Source organism: Drosophila eugracilis, unplaced genomic scaffold (assembly GCF_018153835.1).
Source record: "Drosophila eugracilis isolate 14026-0451.02 unplaced genomic scaffold, ASM1815383v1 contig_2088, whole genome shotgun sequence".
Classification (NCBI taxonomy): domain Eukaryota; kingdom Metazoa; phylum Arthropoda; class Insecta; order Diptera; family Drosophilidae; genus Drosophila; species Drosophila eugracilis.
The window spans coordinates 4,746,864-4,760,750 of NW_024572964.1; the positions used below are offsets into that span (position 1 = coordinate 4,746,864).

The window sequence follows — 13,887 nt, forward strand, 5'->3', positions numbered from 1 at the left end:
TTCCAATATCTTAAAGGAATAACCATTTATTCAAGCCTAGTTTTCTGCCTGCTTATCCCCAAGCATTTTAAACAAAGAATTTGAACTACATTTTTGCCAAGTTAACAATCTGGGCCCGGAATAGTTGCGCCAATGGTCTCACCACTGTCTAATAAAATCAAATATTATGCAAAAGAATGTGATTCCCCTTGGGGGTCCCCAAAACGAACCGCATGTCAGGCCAAATCCTCGAGGACATAAAGGCATTAACTGTAAATGCCGTAATGCCGTCATTTCCCGATGACAGCCACAAACACACACACACTGCGAAATATAGAGCGTCTTTGATAAGAGGGGTTTTTTGGGGGTGGAAAACGTTGGAAAATGGAAATGGAAAATGGTTCTGTTTCGCCCACATTTTTTTATTGCGCTCCATTATTATTATACTGGGTTTGCCGCAGCCCCACCACTACCCTACCATCATCATCATCGTCGTCCTTCGTCAGCTGTAGCCACATTGTTGCCTACTTAAAAAGTCAATTTGTGTGACGTCCTCGTTGTCATCCTGTTGCCGTGTGGATGCCGGCTTTTTCCACCCCTCGTACACACCAATTTCCCCAACACCTCCCCCTTTTTGTCTTATCTGTGCGTTCAACCCAGAGTGACACAGTCGTTCACCTTTCAGCGTCACGTGCTATCGATTAGTCCTCTAAAGGAATTACACAAATAAAATATATACCAGGACATCTGTTGGTGCGGAAATGTGTGCCAATGAATTTTCCTTCGTCTAAGTAATGAAGACAACAATAAATTCTCGATTTATATACTATAGTAAATCCCCCTTCCTATAAAGTGCACTGCAAATTAAATAAAACATTCTCGGTTTGACGTTGACGTGACATCGAAATTGAATTTGTTGCATTAAACATTGCGTTTAACCCGTTTGACTGGGCTTCTTGCTCGCCGCTTTAATATTAAATGCCACTTTACTTTAGACCGTCATAAATAAATGCAAACATAAATATATCATAGTGTTTATTGGCACGTACTGTAAGCTTGTCCTCGTCGGCAAACAAATATCAATTTTATACATTTATCCTTATATCGAAAAACCCATAAATAATGCATCAAGGGAAAAGTTCACCAAAAAAACAAGAGGAAAAAAATCGAAAACAGGAAATTTATATTGGCATTAAAACAAATATGTAGATGAAATTATGACATCTCTCTGGTACTGCGAAATACATTTTACGAAAATGAAATTGTTAATCAGACAAGTGGAATATTTAGTAACCAATTACAAATTGAATGGCATTTATTTTAAGTTATTATATTGCATGAAAATACATGAAAAACTTAATTTAAATATCAAGCAGCACTTTAATATTATTAATTTACAGGAAATTACTTCTTTGAAGTTGAAATTAATTGAACTTTGCCGTCTGATGCCTAAAATAAAATGAAACCTAATGAATGAGCACATAAATTAAGCTAATTTATGCCACAAGCAAATTGGAAGTTGACAGCCAGATATATAAGGGACCAATCAATTTATTTATGCAAGTATCTATTACCAACTCCCTGGAAGTCTTGGCACGGAACAGCAGATCTGCTCGACAGATTCTATTTACGAGGGACTGGACTTGGCTGTGTAACGATTTCCGTTCTCTGCCTCCGAGAGACCATTAAACAAATGAACTAGAAGCAATAATCATAATAAGCCAGAGTAATGTAATCCACCACTGCTTCTAATGCACTGAGAAAAAAGATTTACGATTAATAAAGTTTGAAGAACTCTGCAGAAATCGTTAGACACTTAATTCCAACTTAAAAAGGTTAAAAACTCTTTTTCCGAATATGAAAAAATCGAAACTAAATAAAATCAAATATTTCTATGATTAAATCACTCAAATTTTCCCCAAGTGTACCTATATTAATATAATTCTATATTTATTGACCGACTTCAGGGCCAGTGCGACAAGTTCATGTGACAAAAATCAATCAGATGGCGTGAGCAGCCGCAGCCATATGGAGATTAAAGTTATATATAGACTGAGAGAAAAAGTAGAGAGCAAAGTAGCAAAGGGTAGGAGATGGAGAAGGCTGCAGGGAGAAGCTTAATAGTTTGTATGCACAATTAAAAAAAGTCACGTACTTGACTAAAAAACAGCGAATAAGATAAAATCAGGCAACAACAACCAAAATTGCATGGAAAATAACCTTTATTGTTGTGTGTGCACCCTGCACTTAGTAAGGCTTATTAGTTTGTGTGTGAAACCAACATAAAATCTCATTTTCAGTCTCCCTTAAATTCCATTAAATCTTATATAATCTGGGCCAAGCCAACCAGAAAGCAAAGCTCCAAGTAGGATATCCCTAGGGTTTTATGTGGCCAAAAGCGTATGGTTGTAGGGTATTCCCAGTGGGTTTCGGTAGGTTCAGTTCCCCAGATTTATTTCTTGGCGCCACTACAATCACTGATTCTCAGCTTGGGGGCGAAGGGTTAAGGCAAGTTGGGGCCGCTCAGTAAGGAAAAGAAGAAAAAAAGGAAAGCCGAAGGAACGTGTTTTGTCTAGGGGCGGATTTGGGGGCGTGACCTGCTTGTAACGCACAATTTCACGCAGTTTTTTGTTGTTGCCTGCAAACGTGAGGGTTATGATAAGGGAAAAAAAATGGAAAATAGAAAGAAGGCTAGTGAAAGCGATGAATAAATACCCTTGTTTGTAGATATGAGCCCAAAGAGTTCGATAGTTTTATGTTTACTTAGACTTTACATTATTATTTAATCAATATTTGTGGAATGTGACTGATTATAAGAGGAATATAACCCTTGATAAACTAATTCTCCCAGTGGGATTTCTCACTATGATAATACCCTCTCCCCCAAAGCATCACAAAAAGATGCTTGATGAGGGAACATAGGGGAACCGGAAGTGCTGCGTGATCAGAACTCATAACACTTCGCTCTTCGCTGTGGTGTGGCGTTGCCTCCAATGATGAGCATCTCTGTGTGGTTTGGGTTTGTCAACCTCCGCGAAAGCAAACAACGAAAAGGCAGGACTCCTGAAGGAGGGATAGAGAAAGGGGGGCGTGTTACAACATCACGAGATGAGCTCATTACTTTAATGGGTTCCCACCTCCGTCTCAGACGCCTGCGGTCGGGCGGCGAGATGCCAACCAAACCGACAGACATCCTGCGGCTTATTCGCGTTTATTTTAATGAAATATTTGTATGTGGCTAGAAGTTAAAAGTTATGATTTTTATTAAGAGCAAGTTGGAATGAGGTGAAGGGATTGTACGGAATTAACAGGCGGCAATCCAAAGAGACGTAATTAGTTCGCTAAATAAACAAGCCATGTCAAAAGGGAAGACAAATTCGCGAACAGCAAAAAATAACCCAGAAATCTAATTACCGTGTGAGAAACAACAGCGGGAAAACATAAAAAAAAAGGGCAACAAAATATAAGGAAGCCAGGACTAAGGCGGGGAAAGTTCAGAACCGGAGTTCATTGCGTGCCGGGACAGAAAAAACGGGCAAGAAAACTCTAAGAGGAAAAAAAAACGGAAAACAAGTTAGCAAAATGGGGGCGTGGAATGTGCTGAACGATGACGAAATGGATCTGGCGAAGAAAAATGTGAATCCAACACGCCGAAGGCGCCAGTAATAAAATTCTGACCTCTTAAACATGCCATAGATGACGTTTTCAAGGATCTCCCTCAGGAAATAAATTGCTTGCGAAAAATTTAAATATTTTATAAGGCAATAAAAAAAATTAAATCCTTTTTGAATGGCAGTACTTTTCACTCTAGGGATTATTATAGTAATCAGTGCAGTAAGTAGGTTTATGACAATAATTACACCGATTTTTTTTGTCATTTAAAACTTGTAAACACTTTTTGTGGGAAGCATTAAATATAAAAACCTTTTTTTTTATAATAAATGTATATAAAAACAATAATTGATTAAAGTTTACACACTTTTTATACAGAAACTATTATTCCACTGCATTTTGTGGCAGTAACAGAACCCACTATTGTTATCGTCCTTCCTTACTTGCAACTTCCTCTTAAACCGTCGGAACATGTAATAGTTACAATTGTTGGTAGTACAAACAACCGTAATTTTCGTCAACAATAACACGAGCTGCCTTTTCATAGCCATGAAGAAACTTAATTGCAGGTTAAGCTCACTGCAGAGGAAAGGGATGTGGGTGTGGACTAACTAAAGAAAGCTCGCTGCAATATTAAAACAATATTTGTACGCGATTAGATGGCAGCAAACAACACCCCCACAAGGACCCAAGGAGCGAAGGACGTGGCAAATTACAGGCGCTCCGGGAAATGGCGATACGGCGCCAGGACGACGACGGCGACGACGACGTACCGAGGTGGCAATATTTACACGCTTTTGTTAATCCCGTTCGCGACGTCAGCACTTGGCTAAAAAGGCTAAAAAGCCGCCAGTGACCAGTTAAGTGGAGGCAAAGCCCAGTCAAGTCGCTGTTACCAACGTCGACTGTTAACTGTCGAATGGCCATGACGACAGCAAAACCCACATACAATGGGCCATTAAAGTCTGTATCCTGAATCCTGACGTTTTTCCCAACTCAATGCCACACGCAACTTTCTGGGTGTCGAATTCAATGCGAGGCTAAGTAAATGAACAAATTAAACAAATAATCCAGAAATTAGCAGCAAAAATGTTTGTGGAATTAATCCATAATCCTGTTTATCCTGCTAATTGTTGTAACCTTTCGTTGTATTATGCTAAGAAATTAGTTTAGATATACCTATTTATTATTAATTCAATATCTCAGCTTTGAGGTGGCATTCCAAGTCGCTAAATGGAAACTATTTTTGGATCTACCTCGCACAGTCTGCGGGTTAGTTTTCGAAGGCGAAGTTACAGCCGAAGAGTGCAGCAATTACTCAAAGTTTTCCCCCAAAAACGAAATCTTTTAGCCATTGGCAGCTCATTTCTCATGTGTGGGTCCCTCGACGCACTTCCAATTGGGTCAAGCGCGGGATTTCGACACCCGAAAGTTATGTGAGGGTATCAAGAGTGGGAAGAGGGTAAAAGCGGTATTTCAACCAACCGGCTGATAAGCCATTAAGCCCGAAACGCCACAGTTGGAACAGAAGCGTCAGCAGATGTGGTCGCCTCTTATCGGACAACACAAAATTTAAACGTTCGAGAGTCGTTAGTTGACCCCAAAACCCAAAAAAATAAAAAAGTGAAATGTACAAATGAATATCGATAGAGTGCAGTTAATGGTCTGTGGTGGAGGTGGGTGGCCGCTTATCGCCAGCGTTGTTCCTCCATGTCTTTGGGGGCAGTCCCCTATCGCTTTTGGATACAGATGGGAATGTTTGGACAAGGAATACCAAGTTTGTTGAGCAACAAACCTCATTTCCCTTATTTAGAAAAGGGAAGCATAACGATAATTTCCATATTGATTTCATTAGTCAGTTGTTTTCGATTGAAATGAATCATGTTCCACTTTTCTTACTTCGTTGAAGTTTAAACATTGCTATTTCTACTCCACATCCAACAAATTGTTAGCTTAGAAACTGTCTAATTTTAAATCTCTCAATTTTTCACGTTTGCTTGAGACATGTAAAGACATTTTCCACCATCGCTAGTCAACAAACTTATGCTGGAACTTATCACACGTTTAAATCAACAAGACAAATTACCGAAAATGTAATGTCGCACCCCCTCTACAATTTTTCTTTTACAACTCGGCATGTGGGCAACAATCGCGATCGAGAATCGGAGAAAGAGCCATCCTTCTCTTATTTTTTTCTCTTTTTTTTTGTACGACTATCTGAACGTGTTGGCTGCATTTGCATGCATAAACACATGACGTGCTCCACATTCGTGTGACATTTGTTGCGAGGGGGCGGCGTTGGGGAGCTGCAAAAGTGTTACACGCAACAACAACTGAACAGGCAACAAAAGGGTGTCCAAAAAAGCAAAAAAAAAAACTACAAAATAAAGGGTATAGACTAGGAAATACCTGATTCTGAATAGTGAAATATTATTTGAGTTTAATCAAAAGTAAATGAGTTTACAGAAGTGTATGACCCATTTAATCTATTCCCCCTTCTTGTTACAAACCTAATCAGATTCCAACATACCTTCGCTACCTCTTACACCAACTTCGAGGAAAAGAAAAAACCAAAATGAGGCTGCATAGCCTTGTTGCCTTTTATATCGCTTCCATTGCAATTTTGGCGCAGTGCAACGCAAAAGTACATGGAGGGAAAATGTAGGAAAAACGAGGAAAGGGTGACCGAAGGAAATTAGGGCAAAAGTGCAGCAGCAGAAACAGAAGCTGACCATGGGGGGATTATCATGGGAGCCGGGCTAAATGTCATTAGAGCCAGACTAATTGAATGGGCGATAATGAAAAAAAAGAGGGGGTTGGTTGATAAATAGAGAAATACCCAAAAGATAGTTAAACCAAGAGTGAAAGTCTCTGTTGGGTCATAAATTTATAGGAATTAAGCCAAATATGCAATTTAAATAACGATACAAATTGCTGTGCAATTTCCATCGAATATGAATACAAATTCCAGGAAGCAGAGGCAAATTTTAACAGACTTTTGGCTGAAAAGCGAGGCAAAAAACGGAAATTTCCCCAAACATCCGACTGAAGTATTTAATTTCCTACTCAACGATGCAGTCTGAGCTTCAGGCTGCCACTGATGTCATTTCTCTCTGTACGCTTGTGTACGTGTGCAGACATTCTGATGGGGTGGTAAAATTTTGCAAAGGAAATGGTTAAGTGGGTGGTGTATATATACAAAACCCAGCCAGACATCAGACATCAGACATGGTGGGGCAAAGTCAGGGTGTTGGCAGTCAGGTAGCGGTAACATAACATAACATAAATAGAAAACAGCCACAAAGGCTTGACAACGCGACAAAGTTCTGTTCTGTTCTGTTTCAACCGCCTCCTCATAACACCCACCGCCTTATAACACCCACAACCCCCATCCGAGCACACCCACCACCCCCCCAGGGACATATCAGGTACATCCTGCGACACTCGAAGCCACCCCCGCAGTTACATATGCGGCAGAAATTATGAATGAAACGAAAGATAAGCAGAAGAGCAAGCAAAACAAGAGGGAAGGCAAAAAATGAAAACAAAACAAATTCTTTAACTAACTAAGAATGTCATTAAACGAACTTGAAATGCGCTGAAAATGTACATTTAGGAGACATAATTTGAAACTATTTCGATGAGTAAATAAATCATATTTGTTTTTATTAAGAAAAAACTATGGTTTGTCCGTTCAGGAGAGTTTGTTGCTCCAAAGTTCGTTTGTAATTAATAAATCAAAAACCTTTTCCTACAACTGTTAGTTTACGAACCAGCGTTGTCTGCTAAAGAAATTGCAAGCTGCATTTCATATTTAATGAATACAACTTCAGAGCCAGAACAAAGTTTGTCACAAAGTTATAATGCTCTCATTAGGCTTGAGGAATATGCAAGGACACAGCCAGGGGACTGGGATTCAGACGGTTCTTAGGGGTGGACTGCGGCATTCTTCCGCTCTTTTCCTCAACTTCAAATGCAGGAGCACACAGAGCACAACAGAGCGACCAACAATGCAGCTCAGTTTTAAAAGATTAAAAAATGTTCTGTGGGCACACCAGGAACTTCAACATCAGCAGCAGCAGCAGTAGCAGCAGTGGCAGGACTTTGGCACAGGATACAGTCTGGGGGCATGAAACTTTTTAGCACTTTTATTGCTGCTGCCACTACAGCAAACTGTCTGAAACATACAACAACGGCCACACTTTGCCATCAGTCGAGAGAGAGACGACAAGCACAAATTGTCAGGTTGTTGACGAGTCGCTGGCTGATGTTGCTACCTCTGCTAATGTTGCTGTAGTTGCAAGTTGCCAACGCCGTTGCCGTTGCTATAGCTAGTGCAGCTGCAACTGCAGTTGCTGTCTGAATGCAGACATAAACAACAATTTAGAGGAATACAATAAACAGCAATTCTAGCGGGGAACAGAACTTGCCACTCGGCCCGGTCATAAAGCAGGTCTCTGACTCTATATCTTCACCCAAGACAGGGGGAAACAAGAGGAAACGCTATAGTCGAGTGCCGCGACTATAAGATACCCGTTACTGTTTTACAAAATTTTAAAATATTATTTTCCTAGTGGTAATTCACAAGGCGCCGCCACCTATTGTCAGAGGAAGTATGTTGAGTATGCTTATAGTGACGTCACTACCCATGTGAGGCCTTATAACCTTAATTTCTTCATAAATAGCGAAATAATGTTCCGATTTGAAAAATCTTTGGTAAATCGATAGATATTAACAGAAATAAGTTATACAAGGTCAAACAAAGGCATTCATACTAATATTATAGACGCCACAGTTTTCCGCGGTTTGTGGGCGTTAGAGTGGGCGTGGCCAAATGCATCTTCGTGGCAAGTTGCAGAGGCATCTCCTAAATACGTGTTCCTAAGCAAAATTGTGTAGCTTTTATGGTTTTCGAGATTTTTGCATTTTTGGTTTTTCGGGTTTTGTGGGCGTTTAGTGGGCGTGGCGTGATCGGAAAAAAACAATTCGCATTGGGAGCATCATAGAAACATACATGCTTGATCCGAACTTTCTGTCTCTTATAGTTACCGAGATATCAGCTTTTCTAGAAAATCCGTAAACCGCCTTTTGAGCCTTGTGGGCGTATGGGTGGGTGCGGCCGGATAGTAGTACTACTATAAGATGCGCTGTCATCTAAGGATTATACTTTCTGATTTTCAACTTTCTATCTACAATAGTTCCTGAGATTTCAGCAATTTTAGTTTTTTGCGATTTGTGGGCGTTAGAGTGGGCGTGGCAGGATGCTGTAATAAACTTCAGCTCTCCCGGGACCTCAGGAATCTTTATGCTTAATCTCAACTTTGTATCTGCTATAGTTCCTGAGATCTCAGCGTTCATACGGACGGACGGACGGACGGACGGACGGACGGACGGACGGACGGACAGACGGACATGGCCCAATCGACTTCGCTATTGATCCTGATCAAGAATATATATACTTTATAGGGTCGCAAAAGCTTCCTTCTATCTGTTACATACTTTTCAACGAATCTAGTATACCCTTTTACTCTACGAGTAACGGGTATAAAAATACATCAAAGGTGCGTCTACCTATGCCAACCACTGAGAGAAACATTCTTTGAAGGTTGTTGTTTAAGAATATAATGATAATTCAAGATTATTTAACAGAATAAAGAATACTTAATTAAGATTTTATTGGAAAATTTTGTATGAAAAGAAGTCACTACCACTGTTTATTTTCTTACTCCCCCTCCTATGATGAATCCTTAGGGCTGCACTTGAACAAAATTAAACTACTCATTTATGTTGTGATTACCCGTTGAGCTGCCTCAAGTGGCCGGTGAGCAAAGTGTGCTTATCAACACCAGAAAATGCAGAAAATGTGGGCGTCACTGTGCTGCTCTTCGCAGGGGAGTAGTGCAAGTTTAAACAAATATTTTATAGAGCACACACGATGGCACCCGGCCAGCATCCGCATCCGAGGCTTCCTCTTCAGGTGGAGGAGCAGCATCAGCAGCAGCTGTGGGTTAATGCCGGCATTAGTGCGGCTGCCGCTGGTGCGATGGTTTGTATATGTGTCTGGGAGGGCTTGACATAGTTTCAAGCGGGCGCTTAACGCTGAGTTATCTAAAATACAAACACACGCACCCGTAGCACAGGGAAAAACAAACACTCACGTTCACAGGTGAAGTTGATTTATGCAACAGCTTGCCAAGGCAACTGATTTTGCACTGGGAAAACCTATTGTAATAGAACAAATTATAGTCATAAGCCGTAGCTTTAAGTTCATTGTGTGAACTATAGGGGTTACGGAGGTAAAGGTTTAAATCAAATTATACCATTAACATATGAGAGACCTCATACTCCGGCTAGGGTTCACGTTTGCATACAAGTCTTTAAAAATAAATCATGTACAAATGACAGCACTTCCTTGACCTCAATTGCGAATCATAAAACACTTATATAATGCAATAATACAATGTCTTGACATAAATCAACTTTTTAGTGACATTTATTCATTTTTCTTTTAAAGTTCATGTTAAATTTGAACTCAAACCATTCTCCCAGTGCCCGGAACACACTTGCTGAGTATCATAATTTTATAAACTTAAGGCCTTTACACCTATTAAAATGAAAGAGTGAGGGTCTGCTCCTGCTGCCGCACATGTGTTGGTCCGTTTGTGCCACTCAAAAAACTAGCAGCGCAAAATTGCATTTCATCCCACAACTGGGCCAAAGGGTATGAGGATACGGATACACCGCCGCTCCTTTGGTCCGTTGCAAATTCATGAAATTTTCATCATTTCATGCTGCAGTTGCAGCTTGCACTTATGTGCAGCTATTTTATGCATGAAACCAAATAACAAAACCCCCCTTTCACTCTCTCCAGAGTCATGGGGCTGGGCCGCCAGCTCCATTACTTCATTAATGACCAAAAAAGCGAAAAGGCAACACTGAAATTGGCCTCACCCAAAAGGCAAAAACAAACAATTGCAAGTAAAAACAGCAAAGAACAAAAATATAATACGTATAATTTTATGTGAAGGGAATATGGATAAGGTGGGAGCTGGTAGGTGGTAGGTGGGAATGTAGGCGCTTAACCTTCTCACCTTACCCGCCGCTGGCACATGCTTTCCCGTATAATTAGTCATGAAATCGGAGACCCGAGACGTGCCGAGGGTTTGTCTACGCGGCATTGAAGGGTTGCCCCAGTCCCCTTGGCCCCCAGAAATCGTATACCCAACCGGCCGCCAGATGCGCTTGGCTACTTGTCGCGTGTGTCATTCATCCATCTACCTTCGAACAATGCCGGTCAACAAAATAGCATTCAAAAGAAAAACATTAAAGGTGAAGATCAACATTAAAGGTATCTAAAACCCCTCTTACTTGGGTAAGATATAATATATAGATTTTATAAGGAACATCTGTTTCAGAAAATTAGAAATGTGTTTATTCTTTATAACTTCATATCTTCATTTAAACTACTATTTTTAGAAAAAGCTACGAAAAGTGCTCTTTGAACAACTCCTAGTACTAACACAAATTTCCAGTGCTATTATATTGACTCCTATTGTTTATACCTTCTCCTGCTTCGCCCAGCATGTGGCCCAGGTGATTCGAACACGTTTCCACATTATACAACAAAAGATCCAAGGAATGCATCGTTGGAAAGCCAAAAGGCAACGAGAAGGAGGTGTACAGTAATGGCAATGCATCGATGACTTTCCCCTTGGTCGAGCTGCATCACAAAAACTTTAAGCCGGGCCTGACAGTTGCATTGCGTGTGGCGCAGGCAACATGGTAATTCAATTTATCCACTGAAATCCGTCAGCGGGAATAGAAAACAGGGAAAACAAACACTCTACCAAGCCTTCTCAAAGAGATTGAAGCGATTAGAAGACAGACCTGATAGAGAACCGGCCTCGTAAAAAAAACCAAAAACTAAGAAGAAAGTTAACATATTTAAGGAAATTTGATCGGAAAGCTTAAAATTCTTATAAGAAGATACTCAAATTTGCAGCTATGTTTAAAGTCTTAAGTAAACTTATTTTCCTAAAACTATAAACTTTCAAGATATACGTTTTGTGATTTATTTTTACGATTTTTGTTCAGCCTCCAACGAAATCGTAACTTTAGATTGGTCAATTAGCTGTAGATGTGTGGATATGCATGGAAATTTATTACCAGTTAGGAACATGTCAAAGATATAATAACGGATTTTATGCGGTCATAAAGCATATACTTGCTGGAAAACCTTGGTATATTAGGCCTATGAATCTTGTTTTCTTGTTTTATTTTTCGTTTAAACAACTATCAGAAAACCAGACCTAACTCAACTCAAGTGATTTACGTATGCGAGGCGGGGATTAGCGGTGGCAAGCGGTTGGGCAAGTGCCGAAAAACTCGTTTTGGTCTCCACTTCAAGAACTAGAGCAAGCTGCTCGAGTAACCACTGTTATATTCCAGCATCTCCAACTCCATCAGGTTATTTTTTTTTGTGTTCTTTTTTTTCGCTTTGAATTGAGCACACAGCTGGCAAGCAAAAAAGGAAAATATTTCGCGTTTTATCTGGGCGTTAGGGGCAGCAGAATAGGAGAAGTTGGGCCAAAGAATAGCCTCGATAGACAGATGAATGCAAAGATAAAGCTGCCCCCACAAATTCCCGCTGCCAAAGTGGAACAAGTTCAAAATCGCCTGCGGTCATGTGACAAAAACTTGGCAGTCTCAAAAAGGAAAAACCCCTCCAAAAAAAATAGAACCACAAAAGGGAACACATTTCCATTAGTTTTTCATGTTCTTCGTGCTCACCTTTGATTCGGTCAAAGTTGGTTATCGCAACCTGAAATGAAAGAGAGATAGGGATTTCGTCAATAATAATCAAAAGTAGGTTCTCGTTAATATATGTGTATAAAACTCATTCTCACAGATATTGGTATGTCAAAAAATATGTATATAGTATATATATATATGGAAGTAAATAGATTTATTACTGTGTCTCTTTCCCATGCACATTTTCACATCCGCATCGCGGCTTATCAGCTGCTGCTGTCTGACTCGGTTTTTTACTCTGACGACTGACTGGCAAACAGAGAAAACAAATAGAGGAGGAATAAATGTAATAATAAATTGGGATATATTCGTATAAACTAGGGGATACCGATTGGTTGGCTAACATTTTTAATATTATCTTAATCTCTATTCTTAAACAAAGAGAAAGCAAGTCATGAATTCATGCAACAGTATTACTAAATATGCAAACTACACTTCTTTTAAAACCAATATGCCCTGAATATCTTCTTTTAAGAGGTATCAAAAGAACGCAACACTGATGACGACGACGCGGCGCAAATATTGATTTTCATGTTGGTATGTATAAGAGCATTTTTCGTATTTATAACCCCGCAGAAACTTCATTTTTATATGCATCAGCCGAATATGCGTGAACACAAAAGACTCAAAGCAAAACAAAACAAAAGAGGGGCCCAGACCCTGAGCTTTTTGGCTGGGACCGACCGCGTTGCTTGTTGGCTTCAAATATTTCAAACACGTCGAAACAATTGCCAAGAAAAGGCGCTAAAACAGAGCGGAAAAAAAAAAACAAAATAAAATCTAGGAAATTTGTTCTGTATTTTATGATATGAGAGGGAAGCCCAAAAAGCAGAACACGCCATGATGGGAGGTTCAGTTGTCTACGCCCCCCTTTTGCGAGCAATCACATTTGCAGGACGACCACCCCTACGAACTGCTAGGATTTCCCTTTGTCAGAGCTCCCCTTTGTTTTTTTTTATCCTTTTTTGTTTCTGAAATGTTCACGTGACCTGCTTGCCAAAGTCAACGCAAAAACGTCTCAGGATGTGTGGATTGCGCCTCGAAGGCATTTTCTAAGGTTATTTCCAGCAAAAGAGGGGCGCCTGACCCTATAAGACACAGCCCAGGCTCGGGCTCGGGTCGTTAGAGAAGCAGATGTATCACTTTCAGTTTCCGTCAGTCAGCTGGATTTCTCTCTTCAATGTTGGGCTTTACCAGCTGTCCCTCGTTTTCCCTATATCACCCCTCTCTCTCTCTCTCTCTGTTTCTATATGGTTTTTAAAGAGTATACGCCCCGAATAAAAGCGTTGAAGCAGCGAGGGTCATGCACACTTCTGATGTTTATTTTAGATCGGGTACTTGAAGATAGCGGGGTACAAAAATTTGAACAAGCAGCAGGGAGTTGAGAAAAGAACAAACGATGAACATAAATTTTATTGGATTTTTTTCTAGGCCAATGACTTTTATCATATCTCAATATAAAACGAAATCAAAATTCAAATATTA

At 40.1% G+C, this 13,887-nt stretch overlaps 1 protein-coding gene across 3 annotated transcripts in view; it reads right to left on the reverse strand.

Annotated features, from left to right (window-relative positions):
• The window catches only part of LOC108107736 (tyrosine-protein kinase Src64B), a 34,000-nt gene that overhangs the window by 8,069 nt on the left and 12,044 nt on the right, over positions 1-13,887 (reverse strand). For all 3 annotated transcript variants that reach the window (XM_017215386.2, XM_041817943.1, XM_017215387.2), the window contains one exon: positions 12,382-12,412. The gene's annotated coding sequence lies outside the window, so the exon portion shown is untranslated. The remainder of the gene's footprint in view (positions 1-12,381; positions 12,413-13,887) is intronic.